At 42.3% G+C, this 11,627-nt stretch overlaps 1 pseudogene; it reads right to left on the bottom strand.

Annotated features, from left to right (window-relative positions):
* Window positions 1-5,121: 5,121 nt before the first annotated feature.
* Window positions 5,122-6,168, bottom strand: LOC140347471 (serine/threonine-protein kinase pim-1-like; annotated as a pseudogene).
* Between the last annotated feature and the right edge of the window lie 5,459 nt (window positions 6,169-11,627).

Below are 11,627 nucleotides of genomic sequence, written 5' to 3' on the forward strand. Positions count from 1 at the left end.
CTATTCAGGGCCCGCTACAGCGGAGCAGAAGCTCTATTCAGGGCCCGCTACAGCGGAGCAGAGGCTCTATTCAGGGCCCGCTACAGCGGAGCAGAGGCTCTATTCAGGGCCCGCTACAGCGGAGCAGAGGCTCTATTCAGGGCCCGCTACAGCGGAGCAGAGGCTCTATTCAGGGCCCGCTACAGCGGAGCAGAGGCTCTATTCAGGGCCCGCTACAGCGGAGCAGAGGCTCTATTCAGGGCCCGCTACAGCGGAGCAGAGGCTCTATTCAGGGCCCGCTACAGCGGAGCAGAGGCTCTATTCAGGGCCCGCTACAGCGGAGCAGAAGCTCTATTCAGGGCCCGCTACAGCGGAGCAGAGGCTCTATTCAGGGCCCGCTACAGCGGAGCAGAGGCTCTATTCAGGGCCCGCTACAGCGGAGCAGAAGCTCTATTCAGGGCCCGCTACAGCGGAGCAGAGGCTCTATTCAGGGCCCGCTACAGCGGAGCAGAGGCTCTATTCAGGGCCCGCTGCAGCGGAGCAGAGGCTCTATTCAGGGCCCGCTACAGCGGAGCAGAGGCTCTATTCAGGGCCCGCTGCAGCGGAGCAGAGGCTCTATTCAGGGCCCTCTACAGCGGAGCAGAGGCTCTATTCAGGGCCCGCTACAGCGGAGCAGAGGCTCTATTCAGGGCCCGCTACAGCGGAGCAGAGGCTCTATTCAGGGCCCGCTACAGCGGAGCAGAGGCTCTATTCAGGGCCCGCTACAGCGGAGCAGAGGCTCTATTCAGGGCCCGCTACAGCGGAGCAGAGGCTCTATTCAGGGCCCGCTACAGCGGAGCAGAAGCTCTATTCAGGGCCCGCTACAGCGGAGCAGAGGCTCTATTCAGGGCCCGCTACAGCGGAGCAGAGGCTCTATTCAGGGCCCGCTGCAGCGGAGCAGAGGCTCTATTCAGGGCCCGCTACAGCGGAGCAGAGGCTCTATTCAGGGCCCGCTGCAGCGGAGCAGAGGCTCTATTCAGGGCCCGCTACAGCGGAGCAGAGGCTCTATTCAGGGCCCGCTACAGCGGAGCAGAAGCTCTATTCAGGGCCCGCTACAGCGGAGCAGAGGCTCTATTCAGGGCCCGCTACAGCGGAGCAGAGGCTCTATTCAGGGCCCGCTACAGCGGAGCAGAGGCTCTATTCAGGGCCCGCTACAGCGGAGCAGAGGCTCTATTCAGGGCCCGCTACAGCGGAGCAGAGGCTCTATTCAGGGCCCGCTACAGCGGAGCAGAGGCTCTATTCAGGGCCCGCTACAGCGGAGCAGAGGCTCTATTCAGGGCCCGCTGCAGCGGAGCAGAGGCTCTATTCAGGGCCCGCTACAGTGGAGCAGAGGCTCTATTCAGGGCCCGCTGAAGCGGAGCAGAGGCTCTATTCAGGGCCCGCCACAGCGGAGCAGAGGCTCTATTCAGGGCCCGCTACAGTGGAGCAGAGACACAACTACTAAACACACCTTTTGAATTTGATTATCACATCTTTGGACCAGTTGCTCTTCAGAGACTCACAGCTGGGACCAGGACCAGGACCAGGACCAGGACCAGGACCAGGACCAGGACCAGGACCAGGACCAGGACCAGGACCAGGACCAGGACCAGGACCAGGACCAGGATTTTCTTCTGGTTTTTGATCCAGGTTTGTCCAGTTTCCTCCTGAAGAAAACAAAAGGATCAGCACTAAACTAGGCTGTGGTGTTAAGTTTGTCCTGAATGTAAAACTGAGCGTCTAAAGCCAGTCCTCTCTCAGTAAAAGTGTGGAGCAAAGTTCAGATTAAATGAAACAGTTTTTTGTCTTCACTCATTAAGTGTCTGTCTTCTTTATGTTTATAAAATTAACACTACAAGACATTTTCATGTGTTTGTAATAATAAAGTCATGAAAACCTCTTTGACGTTTCGCTCAGCTCTAGTGGAATCATTTCACTGGTGTTTCTTTTATTATTCTCTTGTCACTTTATCACACTCTGTCCTCTTGGTACGGAAGAAATACATCCACTTGAACCTAAACTTAAATCCTTTCTAATTGAAGTCCAAAATGCAGTGAAGGGAGCAGACGTTTTCCTGTCCCAGTGTCTCACAGCGGCCCACCTCCCAAACTGAAGACAAGAGGACAAACCTTGTAGAGTCAATCCCACAGTCTTTAGAGCGGTCAGTCTCCAGACACACAGAGCTCAGACCAGGATCACAACCAGGACTGGACGGGTCCATCTTCTCCTGAAACCACCAGAGCAGAGGGAAAGTCACACATCTATAATATCAATCTAAACCACTATTACAATGAGCAACAACTCATTTACACAAGAAATCACATTTCTCTTTGTACTTAGTAGTTAACTGTAATCTGAATAGTTTATTTTACATTTTGTTCTTTGTAATCCATAATAATATTGATTTAAAACGGCTCAATAATAGAATTGTGTTTTTACTTGCTGCTGCGTGACATGACAGGCTATAAATGATAATGTAGCAGTGCGCGCCTGCCATCTTCTGCTGACATATATGGCCACAATAATAACCACATTTTTTATACTTTTTAACTTGTCTTAACCTATATGTAAAGCTAAACTGGTCTTGTAGCCTTTTATAAAACCTCAATAATGACAATAACATCAAAACTATAGAAAACACAGCACAAAAGATATTTGTCTCTGTCATTCACTGTTTCCCCAAAGAAAAAAGCCCAAACTGATCATAAGACGCGATTCAAAACTGATTAAAAGTGATTATATGTCTGAAAAAGTAGTGCCTCACACAGAAATCACAAGGAAACACGGAATAAGAAGAGAATAAATGAAGAAATGAATAAGAAGTGTGTGTGACGTAACGGGAGCGGCCTCGTGAAAGCTGAGAAGGCCTAAAGTGCAGCAACACAAATCCAGAACATCTGAACCATGAAAGTCACCTGGACGAGCCCGGAGTCCTGATCTGTACTTGGTTTGGTTCTGAAAAGGACCTCGTTGAGCCCGGGTTTAGTTAGTGCTTTAAATCAGGTTTAACTTTACAACTTTGTCTGAAAAATATTTTTACTTTCAGTCACATGAACAGTGACTCGCAGAGGTCTTTTACTCTGTCCTCTGCTGACCCCTGGTGTCTGGTGTAAAAAAGTCTCTCTTCCTGATACTGACCTTGAAGCTCCTGTAAATACCATGGCTCTGTTAAAAATAGACTTAAATGTGTGATGTGTAATTACATGTGTGTCCACTAGGAGCACTAGCGTATGGTCGACATGTTATAACCTCTTAATACACATTAATAAGTGTTCAGTAAATATCCAACGTGCCAGCACTCCGGGTGTGTCTTTATTACTTGTCAATAACCATCCTCATCGCTACAAGTAACTTATGTGACAAAATGAACACATGTTTTCTCATTTTGGATGCTTCTGAAAAAAGAACGTGTGTCATTACTGTGAGCGAGCTTGCATCTCCACAAACCTGACTCGTTCTTGACAAACAGTGGAGAGACAATCACGGAAAGAAAACAGAAGCTGGATTGGGTGAAAAGCAGCAGCTAAAAGTTCACAAATCTACAGCTCTCGTCTCTAATCAGAGGAATGTTGGGAAATTCAGCAGAAAAAAAGAGAAAGAGGCTCCAAAGTTACAGCAGATTTATCATTTTACCTTTTATTTTCTGTACAATGTTTGGATTTAAGTTTAAATTATTGGTTCATAATTGAGAGAATATTACATAAATTACCTTAATGTTCAATCTAATTCACTTAAAAATTACAAATCATTAAAATATATAGCAAAGCAAAGGTTATATTCTGTTTTTTAGGTTCCAGGTGGGGTTCTGAGTGTGGAGCAGACTTCCCGGACTCCTTGTGTATTATCCTGGGTGATTTTAACAAGGGGGACCTCAGCCACCAACTACCAAAGTACAGACAGTTTATTAAAGTCCCGACCAGAGAGCAGAACACGCTGGATCACAGCTACACAACGGTCAATAACGCCTTCCGCGCTGTGACCCGGGCCGCGCTGGGCTCATCAGACCACGTCATGGTTCACCTGATCCACACGTACAGACAGAGGCTAAAGCTCTGCAAACCTGTAGTGAGGACTTCTAAGAGGTGGACCAACGAGGCAGTGGAGGAGCTACGTGCGTGTTTGGGTATTACAGACTGGGAGGTTTTCAGAGCTGCCACAGATGGTTTGGATGAAGACACGGACACGTCATACATTCAATTCTGTGAGGACAGCATTATACCATCATACACCAAAGTCACTTTCTCTACAAAAACAAACCCTGGTTCACACCAAAACTGAGGAATTTGAGGCAGCAGAAGAAGCGCACAGGGCCGGTGACAGAGAGCACTACAAAGATGCAAAGTACGGATTTAGCAGGGAAGTGTCGAGAGCGCCCAGAGCCCCCCCTTCCGCAGATGACCGAAAACTGGCCAAGCAACTTAACTGAACTGCACTCGGCCAGTTAGCTGTTACCAGTTTACTAACCAGTTAACTAACTGTTGATTAGTTGGTCCTCATCAGGCCAACTCCCTACAACTGTGACAGCTCCTGCCAGATTGTTCTTGTGTTTTCCCCAGACTGACCTCGTCTTTCCCCGACATCTGTGCTGCTTTTGTGTCCTCACCGTACCCGTGACAGTATCACCAAAGCAAGTTCCTATGTTTGTGAATTCTGTTCATTGGCAATAAACCTTTTCTGATTCAGATTTTTTTTTTAAAGGAAATTAACTAATGTTTATGAACATTTTGGATGATATTAAAAAGTCCCAAAATCAAACATTGTGGTCCAGAACAAGTGGCACCTTTGTGAAACTATGAAACTACTGTATAACACATTGTATATAATATAATTGTACAATGTGATGTGTCCATTACCACCACAATAAACAGAAAATATGTAAAAAAGTGTCTGCATAGCACTGATTCTACATGGGCCAAGAACGTCAATATCTCATACCATTTGGTTGTATTTGCCCATACTTTAAACAAGGGTAAACACGAATCTAATTTACACAATAAATACGATTGCCAAGTAAAAACACACAACACCTTTAGATCAATGGTTTTGTTTGTTTTTTGTTTATTGGAGAATAAATCATTTAAAAGTATAAAAATAATTGTTCAAAGAAGGTGTAATGGAGCCAGGGATGGTAGGTCCTCATAGGTTTACAGGGACCAGGGGTGACGCTGTAGCTCCTTAAATGTGGGTCTGGTGCTAGGGTCCGTGGCCAGGCAGGATTTAAGGAAAGCCTGGCATTCGTTGGACAGGCTTTTGTTGAACTTCCTCTTGTTCTTCAGGTAGCAGAGTGTATCAAAGACCTTGCGATGGAGGAGGTCGTAGAGGGGAGTGCCCAGATGATACACTGTGGTGGGCTCGGCTCTGTACTCTCTAGCGAAATACATCTCAGGCGGGGCATATCTGACGGTGCCTGCAAAGTCAGTATAGGTGCCTTCCTTGATGAGACATCCACAGCCAAAGTCAATAACCCGGGCTCTGGGGAACCCGTGGGCCAACTCCACTAAAACGTTCTCCAGTTTTAAATCGCGGTGGAACACGCCGTCGTTCTGCATCTGGATGGAGGCCTCCAACAGTTGCCTCAGAATCAGCTTGGCGTCTTGCTCCTTCAGCCCTCCTAACCGGGTGTCTTTATAATACAGCAGGTCCAGTGCAGGATAGGGCCGCTCCATCACGATGACGACCTCCTCTGGGAACTCATAGCAGTCCAGCATAGGAACCACGGCAGGACAGTTGACCAATTTGACCATAAGAGCCACCTCATCTATCAAGTTGTACTCGACGCCTTTCTGCACTTCTTTTTTATGGTGTACATTCTTCCGTGGGATGTCTTTAATGGCCACTGAGAAGGCGTCCTCCAGGCGTAGGCCCTCAAACAGATCCAGTGCCTCCACTGCCCAGCTTGTACAGCTCACGATACTTGGAGTTTAAATCAGCTCTGCTGGTGCTGACCTGGCAGGTCACGTCATGCAGCTCATCCTCAGAAGAACTGGTCCAACTCTCTTTCCACTTTGGCCTTTTTGGCATTGACCTTAGCCTCGCCTCATAGCCGACCTTGCTTTTCTCTGGGACTAGTCTCTGTCCCTCCACAGGACCGCAGATGTCAGTGTCTGGACTTTTTCCATGGTTCTTGTGATCAGAGATTCTGCTCCTCTTTCTGGTCTGTAGCATCTTCATCGTTTCTAGTTTAGTTAAATTTTGCTGAAGAACTTTCTCTGTCTGCACAATGTGGTTGAGTGGGGTTGATTGATTTTATTATTTATTTTAATTGAATATGATTCACTGTTCTCCAAATATTTAACATACATACATTTAACATAATAAACAATAAAAATAATAATCATTTCCACAAGATTGAAGGTGGGGGTCAGAAGGGTCCTGGCTAAACTCACATCTATGCTGGACCATGAGTGTCGCCTCCTGCAGGACACTCTGTCCGCTCTGGAGAGCAGCTTCAGTGACAGACTGATTCAACCTCGCTGTGTGAAGGAGGTTTCACAGGTCTTTCCTTCCTGTCAGACTCTACAACAAACACTGCTCACCCTGAACATGTGAACACCTGTCACTATACTGTCATACCCATGTACAATACTGACTTAATCATGTGCAATACTGTCATACCCATGTACAATACTGACATAATCATGTGCAATACTGTCATACCCATGTACAATACTGACTTAATCATGTGCAATACTGTCATACCCATGTACAATACTGACATAATCATGTGCAATACTGTCATACCCATGTACAATACTGACATAATCATGTGCAATACTGTCATACCCATGTACAATACTGACATAATCATGTGCAATACTGTCATACCCATGTACAATACTGACTTAATCATGTGCAATACTGTCATACCCATGTACAATACTGACATAATCATGTGCAATACTGTCATACCCATGTACAATACTGACATAATCATGTGCAATACTGTCATACCCATGTACAATACTGACTTAATCATGTGCAATACTGTCATACCCATGTACAATACTGACTTAATCATGTGCAATACTGTCATACCCATGTACAATACTGACATAATCATGTGCAATACTGTCATACCCATGTACAATACTGACATAATCATGTGCAATACTGTCATACCCATGTACAATACTGATTTAATCATGTGCAATACTGTCATACCCATGTACAATACTGACTTAATCATGTGCAATACTGTCATACCCATGTACAATACTGACATAATCATGTGCAATACTGTCATACCCATGTACAATACTGACATAATCATGTGCAATACTGTCATACCCATGTACAATACTGACATAATCATGTGCAATACTGTCATACCCATGTACAATACTGACATAATCATGTGCAATACTGTCATACCCATGTACAATACTGACATAATCATGTGCAATACTTTACATAATGTCATCTTGGTGCAATATTCTCTGTCCATATAACTTCTGTCAATAAGAGTGTTACTATTGTTATTATTATTTTTTACTTTTTATAAATATTTTTTTATATAATATTTATATAGGATTGGACACTGCACAGAACAAGAAATAGTGATTTATACTACTTAAAATCCAGATTTAAATAGAAACCAGACAGATTAATCATACATAAATGAAGGTTACAAAGAGTGGACAATGTCTTGAAATAGCTTTTTAACAGGTCTTAAATATTCATACTGTAGTACTTTAGTACATACTCAGCTTCACCAAGTAAACCATGTAAGAGCTTTATTTATTTTTATTTTAAATCTTTACATTTTTATTTTGATAACATTTTTTTCCCTAAACATATGTGTCTGACCGTGGATAAACCAGTTACATGTTTACCCGGAGACATTTCGAGTTATTCACAGATTCCGAAAGTGTGAATTCAAAGCTTTCCAATGATGTCTCACTCATGTAGATCTGCTGCAAATACTGTTATCTGATACATCGAATGGCTGGTCCATATCTTCAACTTCCACATAATGCAAAAAAACGAAAATCACAAATTTGGGGAAAAAAAGAGAAAATGCTGTTTATCTCAGTTTCCCCGAGGCCGACATGTACCGGAAATTAGCCCGCTCTGCAACATATTTTATTTCATTATTATTGTTATAATTATTGTTCGAATTATAATAATAATAATTATTATTATTATTTGATTTTTTGTTTTGTTTTTGAAATACCACTGACTGCCACACTTGTTTATGATCAAATAATAATAATAATTAAAAATTAAGATATAGATCAATTAAATAAAATGGACCTTATTCCATTCAAAATGAATACATTTTTGAAGGATCTCGAAAACACAATCCGTGCAAATGAACAAAACCCAAACGAAGCAAAAAAGCAAACTACACAAATGAAGAACATCTTCCAAAACTATGCAGAGAAAAGATTCCTCACGGTGATGAAGCAGTGGCTCCTCCCACAGAACAACAATGGAATTGTATTCATGAATATCATCAATCTAAGGTCCTGCATTACAAAACACATCAAATTTGGACAGTGAAAGGAAAAACTGTTGACAAAAAGAAACTGAGAAACTGAAAGAACATGAATAAAAATTATAATTTTCAGTGAAACTACATTAATGGCAAAAGACATTTTAATCAGAAGAGACAGAGGCATGTGCGCGCGCCTACGCGGAAGTGCAACACTTTCCGTGTTTGCGTCTTAAAACTGCATCTACAGACGTATGTGTACAAAAGGTACGTCCAAAACGACTCAGAATGAGCTGTTCAACTGTTTGCTGCTTTATTTGTGTTGAAATGAAAGCGGCTGATTTCGTATCAATCCGAGCCGAGACATGTGTCTGTCAAACTCCGTGCTCTGTTACCATGACAACAAACATGCAGTTTTTTTTTGTTTATTACTTGCATGAGGCTAACGCTGAGCATTAAGTATCGCTTAACTTCTATTGATAAAAATATGCTTTTGTTATTAGAAAACCCATGAAAGAAAGCCATAAATGACAACTTTCCATACAGCAATAATGTATTTGATGATTAAATATAAAAATGTTACACATGTAGTTCAGGTAAACTAATGCCACTTAGAAGCTGTTTTATGCCAACAATTGTTTGTGTTTTTATTTCCTCTTAATGTAGTAATTGTTACTCTGCATTATAAGTGACAGTATCGCTGAGATTTTTGATTTGCTCTTTTCAATCTGATATTTTATAAAGTGTAAAATGTAATTTTATCTCAAATGTATTTTCTCACAAATGGAATCTGCCTCTAAGTCATTGTATTATCATTAACAAAAGTGGAAATAAAGTGTATTTACTTAATTAATTCAGTTGTAAATGTGTATTTAAAATGGGAGTGTCTGCAGAGCCGCGGCGCGCGGCCGAAACTGCCATGTTATTGTTGTGCCGGCCGAGCGTTTTAGAGCCGTTTTAGACCGCGTCGGGTTAAGGTTAGGATTAGGGTTAAGGTTAGGGTTAGGGTTAAGGTTAAGGTTAAGGTTAGGATTAGGGTTAGGGTTAGGGTTAAGGTTAAGGTTAAGGTTAAGGTTAAGGTTAAGGTTAGGATTAGGATTAGGGTTAGGGTTAGGGTTAAGGTTAAGGTTAGGATTAGGGTTAAATTTAAGGTTAGGATTAGGGTTAGCCATGAGGCTATAACGGGCTATAAGGGAAACGCTGCGGTCCCTGAAACTGCGCGGCCATTTGACCGCGCCGCGGCTCTCCAGCCACGGTCATTTAAAATATGCATCCATACAGTCAATGTTAAAGATTTCAATTTTGGACATTTAAAAAAAAAAGAAAAATGTCAAATAGCCCCCCCTATAATTTGTACCACCAGCCGCCACTGGATACAGGTGCCAAAAATACTCAAGTAAAAGTAAAAGTAGCACATACGGAAATCTACTTGAGTAAAAGTATCAAAGTACCCATTTAAAATGTACTTTTTGGTCAACGTTATTGATTAGAATCAATTTCCTTTTTTTCTAGTGAATTTGATGAATCCGTTTTGTTTGCTCAAAGCTGGAAAAAACAACACCTCAAATCAGAAAAAAATAACTTTCTACTTTTTTTCCAGTTTAAAAATGTATGGAGTTGAAAGTACAGATATTTCCTTTCAAATGTGAAGTAAAAGTAAAAAACATCTACTGTAAAATGTACTTGGGTAAAGTACAGAGATACTTTTACTTTTGAAGTTACTTTCATCATTGTATAATAATACAATGTTACTTTTTGGTCTTGATATAGATAAAGATGATTATAATACAATAATGTAATAATTTTTAAATAAAACTGTCCATGAAATGTCTCATTTTGTGCTTTTTAATATGACAGTTTTCAGTATTGATATGTGTTCAAGTGAGTAGATTGTGCTTCTTTACTTACTATGTCTGTGCTGTTCCTGCAGGTGCAAACACAAAACGATCCAGGACCAGGACTTGGACCCGGACTCGGACCCGGACTTGGTCCCGGACCCCAACTCTCAGGAACGCATTTTCCACTGTGAGATCTGCAACGTCCGAGTCAACTGAGAGATGCAACTCAAACAGGTCCGCAACAACAATAATATCAGAGAGTAGACGAGAGTCGTAGTCGTTAATCCATTCCAGATGCAGCAGCTCACTGTCCCTATGCAGATAATGTTTATGTTCAAAAGCCACCAACATTATATATATGTATACCACCCAAGCTTCAAACAGGGACAGTCTTTTATGTAATTTATGATTTATTAATATTATCAACCATTCATTTCACATAAGTGAGTCTCAGTATATTTTTTGTATACTTTAATTCTAGGATTCTGAAAAAAAAAGCATCTCCTTTTTGTGCAGAATATTCTCTTTCAGTCAAACATATGTTTTACTTATACAAGGGCAAAAATGAAACGTTTGTTTGTATTTTTACAGTTTCTTCATCTGGAAATTGAAAGGGAGGACAAGATGGTGGATAAATGGGATGGCAGCCACTCTTGAAGCCATGTTGGACTGCAGCAGTAGTGTGGGCAGTTGTGATATAGAGGCTATGGCTGCGAGTATTGAAGCCATGTTGGACTGCAGTAATTCTATAGACATATGGGATATAGATGCTGTGGTAGTCCGTCTTGAAGCCATGTTGGATGGCATTGTTACGGACACGGAGAGTCAAATTCCTCCAGCGGCACCTTTATGTTCACTTGCACCTGCACCCAAGAAGAAGGATCAGCAAGTACCTGGAATGACCCAATCATCAAGTCATTGTCCCGTTATGACCAACGAGAAAGCTATGTTCCAGACAACGGGACATTTTACCGTTAATCCAGCCCAAGCAGCAGCCGGCAAAGTCACTTCGGGGTAAGTAACATGCTACAAACACACAAACACACAGAGCAGAACCTGAGGGACAGCTCACAAATCAAATCAAAATGCAGCCACAAAGAAGAATAAAATGGTCAAATGGCTCAAATGTGTATAATTATGCAAGAATGCTAAAGGCACCTGCGAGCTGAATGCTACAGCAGTGCTAGCTATATTATAACCAGGAAACTTCTTAAACTTCCATTGAATAAATAGAGAGCATTCACCCACTCACCTGGTTAATTCAATTTGACTAGTCTAGTGTGTCCAAATACAAACTTCAACTGCAATATATAGTGCAGCCTTTCGGTCTGTATCTATCCAAACTGGAAATTCCTGAT

The sequence above is a fragment of the Eucyclogobius newberryi genome, unplaced genomic scaffold (genome assembly GCF_026437365.1).
Source record: "Eucyclogobius newberryi isolate DKJ021-1_F unplaced genomic scaffold, fEucNew1.0.hap1 SCAF_6, whole genome shotgun sequence".
In the NCBI taxonomy this organism is placed as follows: Eukaryota; Metazoa; Chordata; class Actinopteri; order Gobiiformes; family Gobiidae; genus Eucyclogobius; species Eucyclogobius newberryi.